The sequence below is a fragment of the Acomys minous genome (assembly GCF_964271855.1).
Source record: "Acomys minous genome assembly, chromosome: 14".
NCBI lineage: Eukaryota > Metazoa > Chordata > Mammalia > Rodentia > Muridae > Acomys > Acomys minous.
The window spans coordinates 88,620,999-88,635,627 of NC_140496.1; the positions used below are offsets into that span (position 1 = coordinate 88,620,999).

The following is a 14,629-nucleotide window of genomic DNA, read 5'->3' on the forward strand; positions in this document are numbered from 1 at the left end:
ACTTAATGCACGGGACACTGTAATTGGCAGAACCAAGGCACTGTCTACCAAAGCAAACAAACAAAAAGGCTAGCATGACTGGCTCTGTGAACCAGAGACAAAAGCGAGTAACCTAACCCAGCACACAGTGTGGCTCAGCTTGCCAGACTTTGGTAAGTAATTGGGCAGGCCTCACGGAAACACCTTGATCTTGGGGTCATGACCCGGTCAGAGCCAGACTGGGGATTTTTGACTATTAATTAAGGGGGTGGGTACCTGGCCCCAGACACACAAAGCCTCCTCCCTCCCAGTGGTTGCCTAAGTGTTTGTAAACAGTGCTGCCATGAGCACTGAGCCACGTGTCCAACTGACAGGGTCCTGTGTAATAGAAGGCTTGAATGCTCCATGCGCGCACAGAAACCTACTTTGTTGGCCATAAAAATGAGCCATGTAGATGTCAAGCAATCCACTCTAATAAGAGTTTTATCTTTATTCTTTCCTGTGTGTTTAAATCAGCTTAAAATGAAACGTATTGGGGCTGAAGAAATAGCTCGGTGGCTAAGAGCATTAGCGACTCTTCCAGAGGACTGATGCTCAAAACCCCAGCACCCACATCACAATAATCTGTAACTCAAATTCCAAGGGACCCGATACCCTCTTTTGGCCTCTTCAGGGACTAGGTGTGCACATGGTGCACATATGTACATGCAGGCAAAACTCGTAGAAAAATAAAAATAAAATAAAGCCTTAGCTTTTAAAAAGGATATGTTCTGTACCTCTTAGCACTTGAAATATGAATGCTGTAGAAACAATTTAAAATTATATGTGGGAAAAATCTAACACATGTAAAATTTTTCACTTGAAAAAAGAATGTTAAAAAAAATCATTTAAGCTAGAGCAAGTTTAGTTCCCAAAGCTAATGGATAATTTTCAGTACTAATCAAACCCAAATCATTAGTAAGGAGAGCCATGAGGCAAGCCTTTGGTGAGGGGAGCCATGAGGCAAGCCTTTGGTGAGGGGAGCCATCAGGCAAGCCTTTGGTGAGGGGAGCCATGAGGCAAGCCTTTGGTGAGGGGAGCCATGAGGTAAGCCTTTGGTGAGGCGAGCCATCAGCCAAGCCTGTGGTGAGGGGAGCCATCCACAGAAATGTCTACTGTTTTCTGCCAGTGTGTTTCCATGAATTAGAGGTTTTTTTTCTTTTTTTGGCTTTTTCGAGATAGGATTTCTCTGTGTAGCCTTGGCTGTCCTGGACTCACTTTGTAGTCCAGGCTGGCCTTGAACTCACAGCAATCCATCTGCCTCTGCCTCTGCCTCCTGAATGCTGGGATTAAAGGCATGCACCACCACCGCCTGGCAAATTAGAGATTTCTAAATTAAAACATAATCTTTCTTGAATGTCAACCTATACATAACGTACTGTCCCAGAACCAACCAACCAAACAAACAAACAAAGAAACATGTAGGTGTTATCTACACAAGAGCAAGCGGAATTGCCAGGCATGGTGTCGCACGTCTTTAATCCCAGCACTCGGGAGGCAGAGGCAGGCAGAGCTCTGTGAACTCGAGGCCAGCCTGGTCCACAAAGCTAGTCCAGGAGAGCCAGGGCTACACAGAGAAACCCTGTCTCAAACAAAACCAAGAACAAGCAGAATTTGGAGTATAAACTTTAAAATATGTCCTTTCATCAAAGGATATACCTGTTTAAATTTTTCCTAAAAGAAAATACATTTAAGTGTTAATCATGTTAAAGTTGGGGATCCCTTCTTCCCTCATATCTGACAGTATGTATTTATCGTGTTTTCCCTTTCACCAGTTTTAAAATAGGAATGTTAGTGACTTAACATTCACTGTAAGATTCTTGCCTAAACCTGACAGTTGATCAGCCAACTTCATTTGCAGAAAATGGTTTCTCATTCTAATGTATGCAATAAAAGAAAGGAAAAAAAAAACTAGCATTCTGTAGTAATTACAGGGTGGTGAAAAGTGAGCCTTTTGATGCAAAAGTCAAGAACGGCACAAAGAACTGAGATCAGCCAACATCCAATATGAAGACTCTGAAATTTTAGCTCAGAAACTGTGCGGCAGTGGGGCCATGCAAGATGAGCAGACAAGAGGCCAGTGGGTGCTGAGGACAGGATGCAGCTGTGGTTGGAATGGGGAAGGAGCAGGCCAGTGTCCTGAGGCCATGGGACGGAGCAGGCCACTGTGCTGAGGCCATGGGACGGAGCAGGCCAGTGTGCTGAGGCCTTGGGACGGAGCAGGCCAGTGTGCTGAGGCCATGGGACGGAGCAGGCCAGTGTGCTGAGGCCATGGGACGGAGCAGGCCAGTGTGCTGAGGCCATGGGATGGAGCAGGCCAGTGTGCTGAGGCCATGGGACGGAGCAGGCCAGTGTGCTGAGGCCATGGGATGGAGCAGGCCAGTGTGCTGAGGCCATGGGATGGAGCAGGCCAGTGTGCTGAGGCCATGGGATGGAGCAGGCCAGTGTGCTGAGGACAGAGCCCGCTGTGGCTGGGCACCTCTGTCTACCTTAGAGGATTCAGGTCTTGTTCTAATGGGTGACTTTCTAATTGCAGACAGGGAAGAAAAAGAGTAACTGTGATATCATGACTATGATATCTGGCTTCCATTATCATTATTTAGGCCACTATTTTTTTTTTAGGAAAAAAACATACAAAGAAAAATTGAGAGTTCTGTGGACAGTTTCCATTAGTGTAATATTCCATGAAGAAAGTAATCAATTTGGTAAGGCACATTTTAACAAGGCCCATGAAGCCATGACAATGACAATTACTACGTCTGAAGTTCCCACAGAACAAACTTTGGTATCTCTGAACAGTCACAGTAGCAGAAGCCAAGGCACAGCACAGCACAGCACAGCACACCTCAAGGGAATGTAGCCTCCACCTGTGCCTAGCCACAGGCAGGGTTTTCTGAAGAGAACAGTCCAGCAGCAAAAACCCAGGACCCATTGTTTCTTTTGAATGTTTTATTTTTCACAGAAGTTATTTATAAAAGTAAAGCTTAAACTATCAATAACAGGGACTAAAGAAATGGCTCCGTTGCAGGGCATGGTGGCACACGCTTTTAATCCCAGCACTCGGGAGGCAGAGGCAGGTGGATCGCTGTGAGTTCGAGGCCAGCCTAGTCTACAAAGTCTAGGACAGCCAAGGCTACATGGAGAAACCCTATCTCAAAAAAAAAAAAATTGACTCTGTGGCTCAGAGAACTTGCGACTCTTGTAGAGGACCTGCAGGTTCAGATCCCAGCACCGAGACTGTGGCTCACAATCGTCTGTTACTCTAATTCCAGGCACACACATGGTGCACAGACATACATGCACACAAAACACTCATGCACATAGAATTTTTTTTTAAATCAACAACAGAGACAGGCATGGTGGTGCATACCTGTAATCATCACTCAAGGAGGCAGAGGCAGGCAGATCTCTGTGAGTTTGAGGCCAGCCAGGTCTACAAAGTAAGTCCAGGACAGTCATGGCTACAGAGAAAAACACTGTCTCAGAAAGACAAAAAATCAACAACACATACGGACAAGTACATCACACTTACAATCTGACGCTCAGGAAGCTGAGACAGGAGAAGCAAGAGCAGAAGGCCAAACAGGGCATAATGGCACATGCTTACAATTCTAGCATTCAGGAAGCTGAAGCAGGAAAACTGGATATCAAGGCTAGCATGAGAAAGATACTGCCAGGCCGGAGAGGTGGCTCAGCGGTTAAGAGCACTGACTGCTCTTCCAGAGGTCCTGAGTTCAATACCCAGCAACCACATGGTGACTCACAACCATCTATAGTGTGATCTGATGCCCTTTTCTGGCATACAGACATAACATTGTATACATAATAAATAAATAAATCTTGAAAGAAAGAAAGACACTGCCTTAAAGCAGCAGTAGAGGTGGAAGGAACTGTGGGAAAGAAAAGCTAGGAATGCCAAGGCCGTCTCGGGCTACATCAAGTTTTAGGTCAGCCTGGTCTACCTAGTAAGACAAAAACAACATTCAAAATGTTCCACTTTTGCATGGGGAAAACCAATTTTTGGAAGTTTCTAAAAGTAAAAGTGGAGTTCTAAAAGGCAATGAATAACTAAAAATTGCAGTGATTGGACTATAAAAATCTAATGTCTATAAAGTGATTCTCACCAAGGAGCAGGGTGCAGTGCTAATGCCTACAGTCCTAGCACTTGAGAGCCAGGGGTAGCTGAGGCCGAGGCCAGCATGGTCTACATGCTCTCTATGGTAAGATCCTGTCTTTAAAACGTCAGACTGACTATGCCCTTTAATGCCCTTCTATTTTCAAGTAGGTAAGACCCTCCCCCAAAATGTCTAATAATTGTTACTAAAATATTCAATATAGAGATTTCATTTCTAGATCTTACTATACATTCAGAATCTGTTTAAACAATGATGGCCATTTTTACAGACAGTCCTTTTACTGTTTCTGAGGTTCCACCTCCTGAACTAACTGCAAAAGGCTACATAACTGGATGCGTTTTTGTAAAATATAATGGTACAATCACATGCTTGATGGAGAACTGTGTCTAACTGTGCTCAAGAGCATGTGATAAAATGACATAGACCTAAGTATACACAGGGATGAATGGATGCCACCAAATTGGAGAAAGTCAAGTAAGACAGACAGGCATGCACTGCAGCACACATGTGTAACCAAAGCACACAGGAGGCTAAAGTAGAAGGAAGCCATTGTGGACTACATAGCAGGACTCTGTCTTGAAGAAGAAGAAGAAGAAGAAGAAGAAGAAGAAGAAGAAGAAGAAGAAGAAGAAGAAGAAGAAGAAGAAGAAGAATGGGACATGATAGCTTATGCCTGTAACCACACCCCTGCAGAGGCTGAGGCAGGAGGATTCCCATGACTTTGATGCCAGCTTGGGCTACAGAGCATGACTCTTTCTTGACAACAACTACAAAGCCCAAAGGGGCAAACCAGTCTCTCCCAGTGGAAAAATGATTGCTTAGCTTCTTCGACACTGTGCCACAGTTATACTAAGTGTCACCTCTACAGGAGACCAGGTGGCACACACAGAATCTGTCTGCATAGCTTCATATAACTGCAGAGGCTCTACAACTATATCAATAAAAGTTTCAATGAAAAACACGTAATTGCAGCGGGTGGTGGTGGCGGTGCACACATTTAATCCCAGCACTTGGGAGGCAAAGGCAGGCAGATCTCTGTGAGTTCGAGGCCAGCCTGGTCTACAGAATAAGTTCCAGGACAGCCAGGGCTACATAGAGAAACCCTGTCTCAAAACAACAACAATGACAATGAACAACAAAACAACAAAAACGAGGAAATTACAGCATAAGTTTATTAAAAACCACTAAATCCCATCCTGAAGAGGGTGACTTTCACAGGAGCCATTTGGTACCATTTCCTGTGGAAGTTACATAAAGAAGAACAGCATCACTAGCTACCACCATGTCCTCTTACACTATTTTCCTATTATGCTTTGAGTACAGATGACACATGTTCTGGTTAAAAAGAAAAAAAAAAAGTTTTTCCTAGATTCTTCCAGTGAATAAAAAGATTTAGAAATCAGCAACTTCTCAACAGACAGAAAGAAATCTAATTTAAAAGGAAAACTTGTATTTTTAGTACAACAACAAATTTACTTCATGCCCTAAATTATCCTTCAAAAATATTTTATCTCAGTTTAGTCATCTCTGATTTTAATTCTCAGACTACGTAGAATATAATAACTTCATATCAGTCTTGAACAACAATCATTAGTGAACGTGAAGCCTTGAGTTCTGGCTTCTTAGATGGGCATGGTAAGGCAAACCCTGTGACCTCAGCAAGCAGAAGACAGAGTCATGAGGACTGCTGCAAGGCTGTGGCCAGCCTGGGCAAGACAGTAAGTACCAGGCCATCCAGGGCTCCATCACAAGAGCTTGCAAACCAGAGCGAAAGAGATGGCCCAGCAGTTAAGATCACCGGCCGCTCTTCAGTTCCCAGCACCCACACGTAGATCAAAATCTTCGCTAATTCCAGTCCTAAGGGATCTGACGATGCCCACTTCTGGCCTCTGCTGGCACCTTGGACAACATATACAGACAAAAGCACATACAAATAATAAAGTAAAACACACACACAAAACCTTATCTCTAAAATTGCAAGTTAGGATTATTAAATGCATCTGAGTGATGGTGGTGCACGCCTTTAACCTCAGCACTTGGGAGACAGAGAAAGATGGAGCTCCATCAGTTTAAGATCAGCATGGTCTACAGAGTCCTATGACATCCGAGGCCACAGGAAAAACCCTGTCTCAACAAACAAACAAAAAAGATGAATACATTTTCCAAAAATATTTAAAATCCACTATTCTCTTATTAAAGCATAGGACATTTAAATAATGTTTGGTCTACACACTTCTAATCTGAGATTTTCTGTCTTTCAAGATTAATTTATTTACTTTGAGACAGGGTTTCTCTACATAGCCCTGGCTGTCCTGGAATTCACTATGTACGTCAAACTGATCTCTAACTTGCAAAGATCTGCCTGCCTCTGCCTCCTCCATGACAGGGTTAAAGGTGTGCAGAACAGCAGCTGGCCTAAAACTCAGGTGTGTGCAGGAGTTGAGGGTAGGTGTTGAGATCCTCGGATATGTAGTTAGTAGGTGTTTGTAAACACCCCCCCCAAAGGTGCTGGAATTCAAATCTCCTTCCTTAAGATTGAGCCAAGTGTTCTGACTGCTCCGCCATCTCTCCAACCCCTTAAATACCTTTTAGAACAAGTGGTGAGAGTCAAGCGGGACGTCGCTACGTGGGAAATGGCTACCCAAAGTCAACTGTATTGAGAAAGACGATACGTCTATCTTAGGCCTGGAATTTTGTACAATGCCTATTCTATAGTCAGCCAGAAACAAGCTAGTGCAAACTGCACACACTTCTTCCTGCTTGCGGTCATGGTGATGTACACGACTGGCTCCGTCTCCTCCCCTGTGGGAGCCCTACATACACCAACAGATGCACTGTATAACCTCATTCAATAATGCCACAGCATTCACTAAGTTTTGGCAGCAAACTGTAATAGAAACCAGAGCGCTAGACCCAAGCAAATACTATGTGTTTGGCAAAAATCACTGTGGCTGTGTTCTTCAGCACAGTTTCCAAGATAACCACCAGCTCTGCTTGGCAACTGGACTCTCCCACAGCTAAGGGGATCCAACTGTAAAGTTGGCTTAGAAGACACTTTCCTGTTGCTGGCTTTGGTACTGTTGCTGGCCCTAAGAATTACTATTCAATGGTGGCATAATCCTTGAGAAAGCACGATTTTAATGAATCAATACTGTCCCGTTCAAGAAACAATTATATTATGTCTTCGAGTAATAAGCTATGTAAGATGATGAAATTTGAGGCTGGAGAGATGGCTCGGCAGTTAAGAACATTCACTGCTCTTGGCAGAGGATCTGGGTTCCAAAGAGCATCCATGTGGCAGCTTACAAATACCTGACCCTAGATCCGGGGGATTCAACCTCCTCTTCTGGCATCCAAAGGTACCAGGCATACATGAATTACACCTACACACACACATGCAAGCGAACACTTGTACACACAAAACAAATCTTTTTAGAAAAAAACAATTCCAAAATTGGAAGCAATTACAGTATAAAAATCAGATCTAATATAAAATAACAGATATACTGATATATTGACCTTTCACCTTAAATATCATTGCCCTCCCCCATTTTTAAGATGTCTTTTTCTATAGCCCACATTGGTCTTGAATTGTTGTTAGCAATCCTCCTGCTTCAGCTCGCCAATTGTGAAGATTACAGACTTCAGACACCGTACACAACACAAACATCTTCTATGACATTTTATTTGATGACAATTTCACTTTTAAAATTTAGCTGATTTAACAGAGTGCAATGGTGCATGCCTATAGTCCTAGCACTCAATGAGGCAGAGGCAAGCAGATCTCTGTGAGTTCGAGGCTAGCCTGGTCTACAAAGCAAGTCCAGAATAGCCAAGGCTACACTGAGAAATCCTACCTTTTTTTTTTTTTTTTTTTTTTTTTTTTTGGTTTTTCGAGACAGGGTTTCTCTGTGTTAGCCTTGGCTGTCCTGGACTAACTTTGTAGACCAGGCTGGCCTTGAACTCACAGCGATCCGCCCGCCTCTGCCTCCCGAGTGCTGGGATTAAAGGTGTGCGCCAGCATGCCTGGCTGAGAAATCCTATCTTGAAAAACAAAAACACAAACCAAAATGACTGATTCGCTTAGGTAATTAGGGAAAATAGAGTTTCTTTTAGATGTGTCTGGGATTCGTAAAAGTGTTTCCAAGTGAGGCTAGCAAACAAGAAAACAGTGGCACTTGGCTGACAACAGGGGTTGGATGGAGCCTAGAGCAACTGATAGGGAATTTCTAGCTTCAACAAGTGAAACCAAAATGAAACACAAGTAGAGCAACCAATAAGCACTGGGGAAGTCATCCTAATGAGTCCAAGGCAGGTGTGCACACTTGCTCTGGAAGTGATGGTGATGCTAGTTTGCGGGGCCATATGGCACCACCTGGAAACCATACCATCCTCCTGGTTCCTGGCATGGGCCAAAACAACAGTAAATTTACTAAAAGCCTTAAAGAATATTTGACAAATAAATGAGTCTAAACAAAGCAAAGTCTCACTCCAAGTTAATATTTCATTAGTTCAAGATGCAAATAGACAAAAACAATGTATTTTATAAGGCTACCAATCTTGTTTTTATTTCTTTATTTTTTCCTAAAGTAAAATCAACTAAGGCAGCTCTTAAGAACTGTTAGAACATTTAGGTGGTACTTTCACACATGCAGTAAATGAAAGGTTATTGTAGACTCTTCATCCCATGTGTGTTGACATAATTTCTCTAAGAAATGATAAAGTGCTTTTTTTAATTCAAAGTGTTCAATGATATACAAAATTTCTCTGAAGCTCTTAAAATAATATTAATTAGCAACTGTTTTCAGCATCATACTAAGATGCACAAAATAAGAGTCTAAATTCCATGACAGAAAAGAGTTTTGGTAACATTCAAAACAAACAAACAAACAAACAGCCGACTTAAGTATTCTTATTGACCAGCATGGAAAACACTCCGGAGTAGTTTGAGGACATAAAATATCATGAATCTGAAAAGCTGCCCCCAAGGGAAGTCATGACACACTAGTCTACTAGTCAAACAAATGACTTATGTTTAACTCTAGAGTGCTGGAATAATTGACCATAGTTTTCTCAACCAACAATAAGCATTTATGGAGGGGGGGGGAAAAAAGAACCAACTCTAGTTTCCTCTATTACTTTAGGGCAAATCAGAACCAATGAGCTGCTTCCGTTGAGGGATGAGCAACGTTTCTTCCTTCTGGTCATGTGGATGAGCTCCTAGTCCCAAGCTTAAAGAAAACTTAGCCATCTTTCTGAAAACCAAAACAGAAAGACTTGTAAAGTGAACTCCTGAAGGTTTGGAAATTTGATGTATGCAGTGACATGCCTTTCTCTCTCCCATGTAATCATATCAGCCCCTACTGATCATAAGTTTAACCCCCAATACTTCATAAACACTGGACTACTTAATAACATTTTAAAATTTATATTTATTGTGTTGTAATTTATACCGTATTCAAAATGCATTACAAAACACGCATACAAACATGGAGAAGAATTTAACTCCCTTTCAGTATTTCAACTTTCCATTAAAATGCAAATTTAATGATTTCATTAGCCAGGGAACAATACCCTGTCTTAAACCAAACCAATATATTTTCCCTGTGAATCCCAAGTTCCCCTAACATACAATCTTTTCCTTATGCTGGTTCTTTCCTGATGAAGTCTGTCATTATAATCCTTAATTAGAGCTAAGTGTGTGACTTGTGATTTTTAAATCCACAGATGTATTCTGCTTCCCAGATAGGCAAACACCGAGACATTTAGCTAAATTTTAAGAAAACAACTTGGGAAAACCAAACCAAAGCAGAAAAACCCAAGCTAATTACATTCCAGATCATTAATCAGGAGAAAGAAAAATCGCCCAAAGCAATAAAAAAAAAATCTATCATGAAGGCATTAACCAGCAAGTTGCAAGTCTTCTTAACTGGACCTTCCCTGGAGTCTGTCCAGGCCAGACTTGGTTTAGCCACACTAAAAAAACTCTCCATAGAAACCCTGTTAGCTTTCTAACAGTAAGCAAAGCCATTCCAGTGAAGAGAGTCAAGATGTGAGTGAAGAGTGGGGAGGGTGTGTGTGTGTGTGTGTATGTGTGTGTGTGTGTGTGTGTGTGTGTGTGTGTGTAAGAGTGAATGCCAGAGTTAAGGAAATTTGGGATGGGACTGTTTGAGATCTTCACCGGGACTGGGTTTCATTTCTTTGGGTGCCCCTGACCTTGCTTCTCCAACTCAGAGCGCTTTGCCCGCCCCCTCCCCCGGCCTGTGCCTGCCTTTGTGTGTGCCTGTCACTTACCGGGGAACGGAACGAAGCTGATTCGGGGACAGCACAAAGCCAACACACAGATTTGCACAGATTCTCTCACACACATTTCTTAAACTGGAAGGCACAGCCCACGCAGAGCTTGTGAACCTTGAGAAAAGTGGGTTCTGGTCTTGTTTGGGGGAGCAGAGAAACTATTCTTTCCTCTCTCACTCAGCGCCACTAACAAAACGCGCGGACTCAAGAGAAAAAAAAAATTTAAACTCCACGTAGTGGATCCCGAATCCACTCACTGTGACATTTGTCTAGTGTAGTCGCCCACGAGGGAACAAATGTGTTGGAAGCCAGAGACACAAACCCAGAACAGGACCCAAACAAACACCACTGGAGATAAAAGAGTCAAAAACACCGGGTCAGTGTTCTTTCCGGGGTGTCTGAGGATGAACGAGGGGCTCCTATGAGTTACACTAAGGACAGGGGGGAGGAGGATCAAAAGAGAAAGTGGTGGCCCCCAAAGATGAACTCTCTCAGAAAGACAGCCCCAAGAAAATAGTTTCCCGAGACCAAAAGGCCGGGAGAGCGGCTAGTGGGAGGTACAAAGGTAAGTTTTCTGGGTACTGTGGGGGGCACGCATTAGCAGGAAGAAGGGTCCCCAGAAGTCCAGGTTGCAAGAGAAGGGGGTGCTGAATTAAAACTATATTTGTCAGCCATGTTGAAGAAGCTCCAGTAATTTGTGAGGCTTCCCTCTTCCCTCTTGGTATTTGTGGGTGACATGACAGTCCCCGCAAGGCCGAGAGAAATAAGAGGAGGTTGGAAAGGGACCGTTCCGAGGCCGAAAAGGGCGTGGAGAGAAAAAGAGAGAAAGAGAGACAGGCGCGGACAGCAGCGCTCTGACCTGGTTCTGGTCCCTCAGCCTCGCAGTCCGCCGCCGTCGCAGCCGGGTCTCCTTTCTAACAAATCCTACAGGGCAGCCATCTTGCTTCCTTCTGCTCCTCTACGAAAGCAGCCTCGCCTCCGCATCAATATTCATAAGGCAGTTTGACGTCTGTTCTCCCGGCTCGGCGGGGCCGGCTTTCGGGCGGCCGCCGAGGGGGCGGACGTGACTGGCATGCGAGCGGCGCGGGCGCGGGCACGGGCGCGGGCTGTGCGCTCGCTCGTTCGCGGGGCCGCGGCGGGGTCCCGGGTTGTGCGCTCGCTCGTAATCGGGGACCCGGGTGGGCGGCGAGGGGGGTGGGCTGTGCTCTCGTTCCCTCCCGGGGGCTCGGGGCCTCCTCTTCTCGGCTCCGCCCCGGCCTTTCCGTAGCTCCCCAGCCCGCCGGCTGCACACCCGCGCGTGGGCCTCCGCGCCTCTGGCCACCCCCCGCGGGGCCGCGTGCGCACTTGGAAACTCTGCGCGCTCCGGGGGATGGGGTTGCGGGGGGCTGGCCCGGCGCTCCCTCTCCCAGCACCGGAGCCGGTCGGCTCCCCACTCGCCCCCCACGCCCAGCCACCCTCCCCTTCCCTGTCGCCGGGCCAAGCCGCTCCCCATTTCTCCAAGGCCGTGCCCAGAGAGCTCGAGGGGCCTGTGCGTTAAGGGCTCCGCACACACAGCTGCAAAGCGGCGGCGCCAGGGGTTCTCCCCGCCCAGGCCCACCTTCTGTTTACTTTGGCCACGTGGGCTGCGCAGGGGGGCTGAGTCGCCAAGCCTAGAGGAGTTGTGTCGCTGAGCCCCTGCTTGTCACTCGAAAGAAATAAAGCCTGCAGTTTCTAAGGTTCAAGTCGCCCCCGTAAGTTCCTCTATTTTGCACAAATTTCCACTCTTACAGTTAAATAATGAAGAAACCGCCTGTGGGGAGCTGAATTCGGAACAAGCGGCGCTCAATTTTCCCTGAAGTTCAAGGCTTGTGCACACCAGCTCTTCTATTGGCAGTTTTTTTTCTTCGTTTTACTTAAAATTTTAATGTTTCTTTTTCGTAATCATTAACTTGAAGATGAGGTCAAGACAAACCCATAGGAACCATGAGACAGTAGTTTAGGGAATGTGCTGGCACACCCACCCTCCCGTCTTTAACTTTTCATGTCACTGAACTTTACATTTTAAGTAGGTAAATTGGGAACCTCTTCAGTGGGTTCGGCTGCGATCACAGCAAGCTGACATCATTGTATTACCTGGAAACCACCTTTTTCTGTGTATAAGTGCATTCGCGTGCGCACGTGTGTGTGTGTGTGTGTGTGTGTGTGTGTGTGTGTGTGTGTGTGTGTGTGCTCGCGCGCGCGTGTGATTTCCTTAAAAAAGAGGCTTGGGACCAGGCAGAATAGAGTCTACTCAAAGTCACAGCTATTCTGGATCCGGCCTGGCACACAGTCAACTCAAAGTAATAAAGTAGAGGAGTGAGGACGTTACCTGTGGACTAAAGGCGCTCTCCTTGCAAGCCTACGGATGATAGTTGTAGCCCCACAACCTGTGTAAAAGTAAAAGCAATTACATGAGGTAATCCTCTGACCTACCTACACATGTGTGCTGTGGCATGCACCCATAAATATACAATCCCCCCAACACACAAACATACACAAATACGTACATTTTCAAAAGAGAACAGACCTGTAATCACAGCCCTCGGAAGTCTGAGGCAGTAGGATGGTTGGGAGGCTGGGGGTTTGCGCCCAGCTGGGCATTGCACTGAGACCTTCTTGGACACATTCCCTCTCTTTCACGAAATGGAAACACTTCCTCTTTGTAAAATGTTCTCATATGTGCGGGTAGACACACGGGCAAGGCCGGGAACTCTATGTGTCACATTGTTACTAAGAAGAATGCTTAAAGTAAGTTCTAAGGAAACAATGTTTCTGCCATTTAGAAACAATTACCAAGGCGTGATCTCACAAGTCAGTCATCATAGCATTTAGCTGGGCTCTACAGCAAGACCTTATTTCTAATTAATTTCTTTTGAGGCGGGGTCTCACTGTGTAGCCCTGGCTCACCTGGAACTATATAGACCAGGCTGGTTTAGAACTCATTAAAATCAGCTTGCCTCTGCCCTCCCCCACCAAGTGCTAGGATTAAAGGTATACACCAGCAGTACCTGGCCTTTTATATATATATATAATTATTAATGAACTAACTTAGTTTATTTGTATAAGTGTTTTATTGGGGTGTGTGTCTGTGTACCATGTGTGTGTCTAGTGCCCCAGGAGGTCAAGGAGAGGGGGATCAGTTACAGATGGTTGTGAGCAGCAATGTAGGTGCTGGCAACTGAGCCTAGGTCCTCTGCAAGAACAAGGGCTCTTAGCCACTGAATCATTTCTCCAGGCCCTTTGTTTGCTGTTTTTGTTTGTTTGCTTGTTTACCAAGCATCACCAAGAGTGTATTAAGTTTATGTGGAAATCCAAACACCAGTGCCCAGGCCTAAAGTAGCCGAACTATTCCTGTTGAGACTCCCTCTAGACCAGAGCCAGTCTTAGATCTTCTATGTTCTGCCACAGATAGCCTGGGAAGCCTCAGCAGTTGTTGACAGTACCCTTGAAAGCCACCTAGGCAAGCCGGATATTTTGTCTTGGGCCCTTTCCTGTGTTTTGACTTCTCTCCTCAGAGAGGCTCTTGAGCCATGGTGACAGGCCTGTGATGTCAATCCCCAGGAGCTGGGGGGACCGAAGGATGCTCTGCCCATGGTCCTACTTGGCTACACTGATTTCTAGGCCAGTCCGGGACACACAAGACCCTGTCTTAAAACAAAAATCCCCAAGCAGAAATCTGAAATTCCCATTGTAGCTCAGAGGTCTTGCCTTGCTTACTCAGCATTTAATATCCACTGCACTAACAGGAAGGGTGCAGCCAGGACTAACCCAGGAGTGGGAAGGCACAGGATCCCAGTATGCCACAGCCTGGCCCCTACAGGGGAGGGCAGCAGATACTATGACCTACAAGTGCTGACCTTCATCTTAAATTATCTTTAAGGCCAGGCTCTCTGGGAGGTTTTGGAAAGCTGGCCAGCAGATGTTAGAAGTCATGTAAAGGTGCTCACCGCTCCAGTCGGACAACCTGGGTCTGCTTTCTAGAGCCCTCATGAAGTCAGAAGGAGAGAACTGACTTATCAAGTTGTCATATGAACTCCAAAATCGTCCAGTGAAACACACTTGCACCCATGCAGAAATAAGAAATCTTTTGTTGAGCTGCGTGTGGTGGTGCATGCCTGTAATTCCAGCATATTGGAGGCAGAGGCAGGTGGCTCTCTGTG

The 14,629-nt window shown here is 45.3% G+C and overlaps 1 protein-coding gene across 1 annotated transcript in view; it reads right to left on the minus strand.

Moving 5' to 3' along the window:
* The window catches only part of TET2 (tet methylcytosine dioxygenase 2), an 83,810-nt gene extending 71,892 nt beyond the window's left edge, over window positions 1–11,918 (minus strand). Inside the window, exon 1 of the mRNA XM_084756048.1 lies at window positions 11,311–11,918. The gene's annotated coding sequence lies outside the window, so the exon portion shown is untranslated. The remainder of the gene's footprint in view (window positions 1–11,310) is intronic.
* Window positions 11,919–14,629: the final 2,711 nt, after the last annotated feature.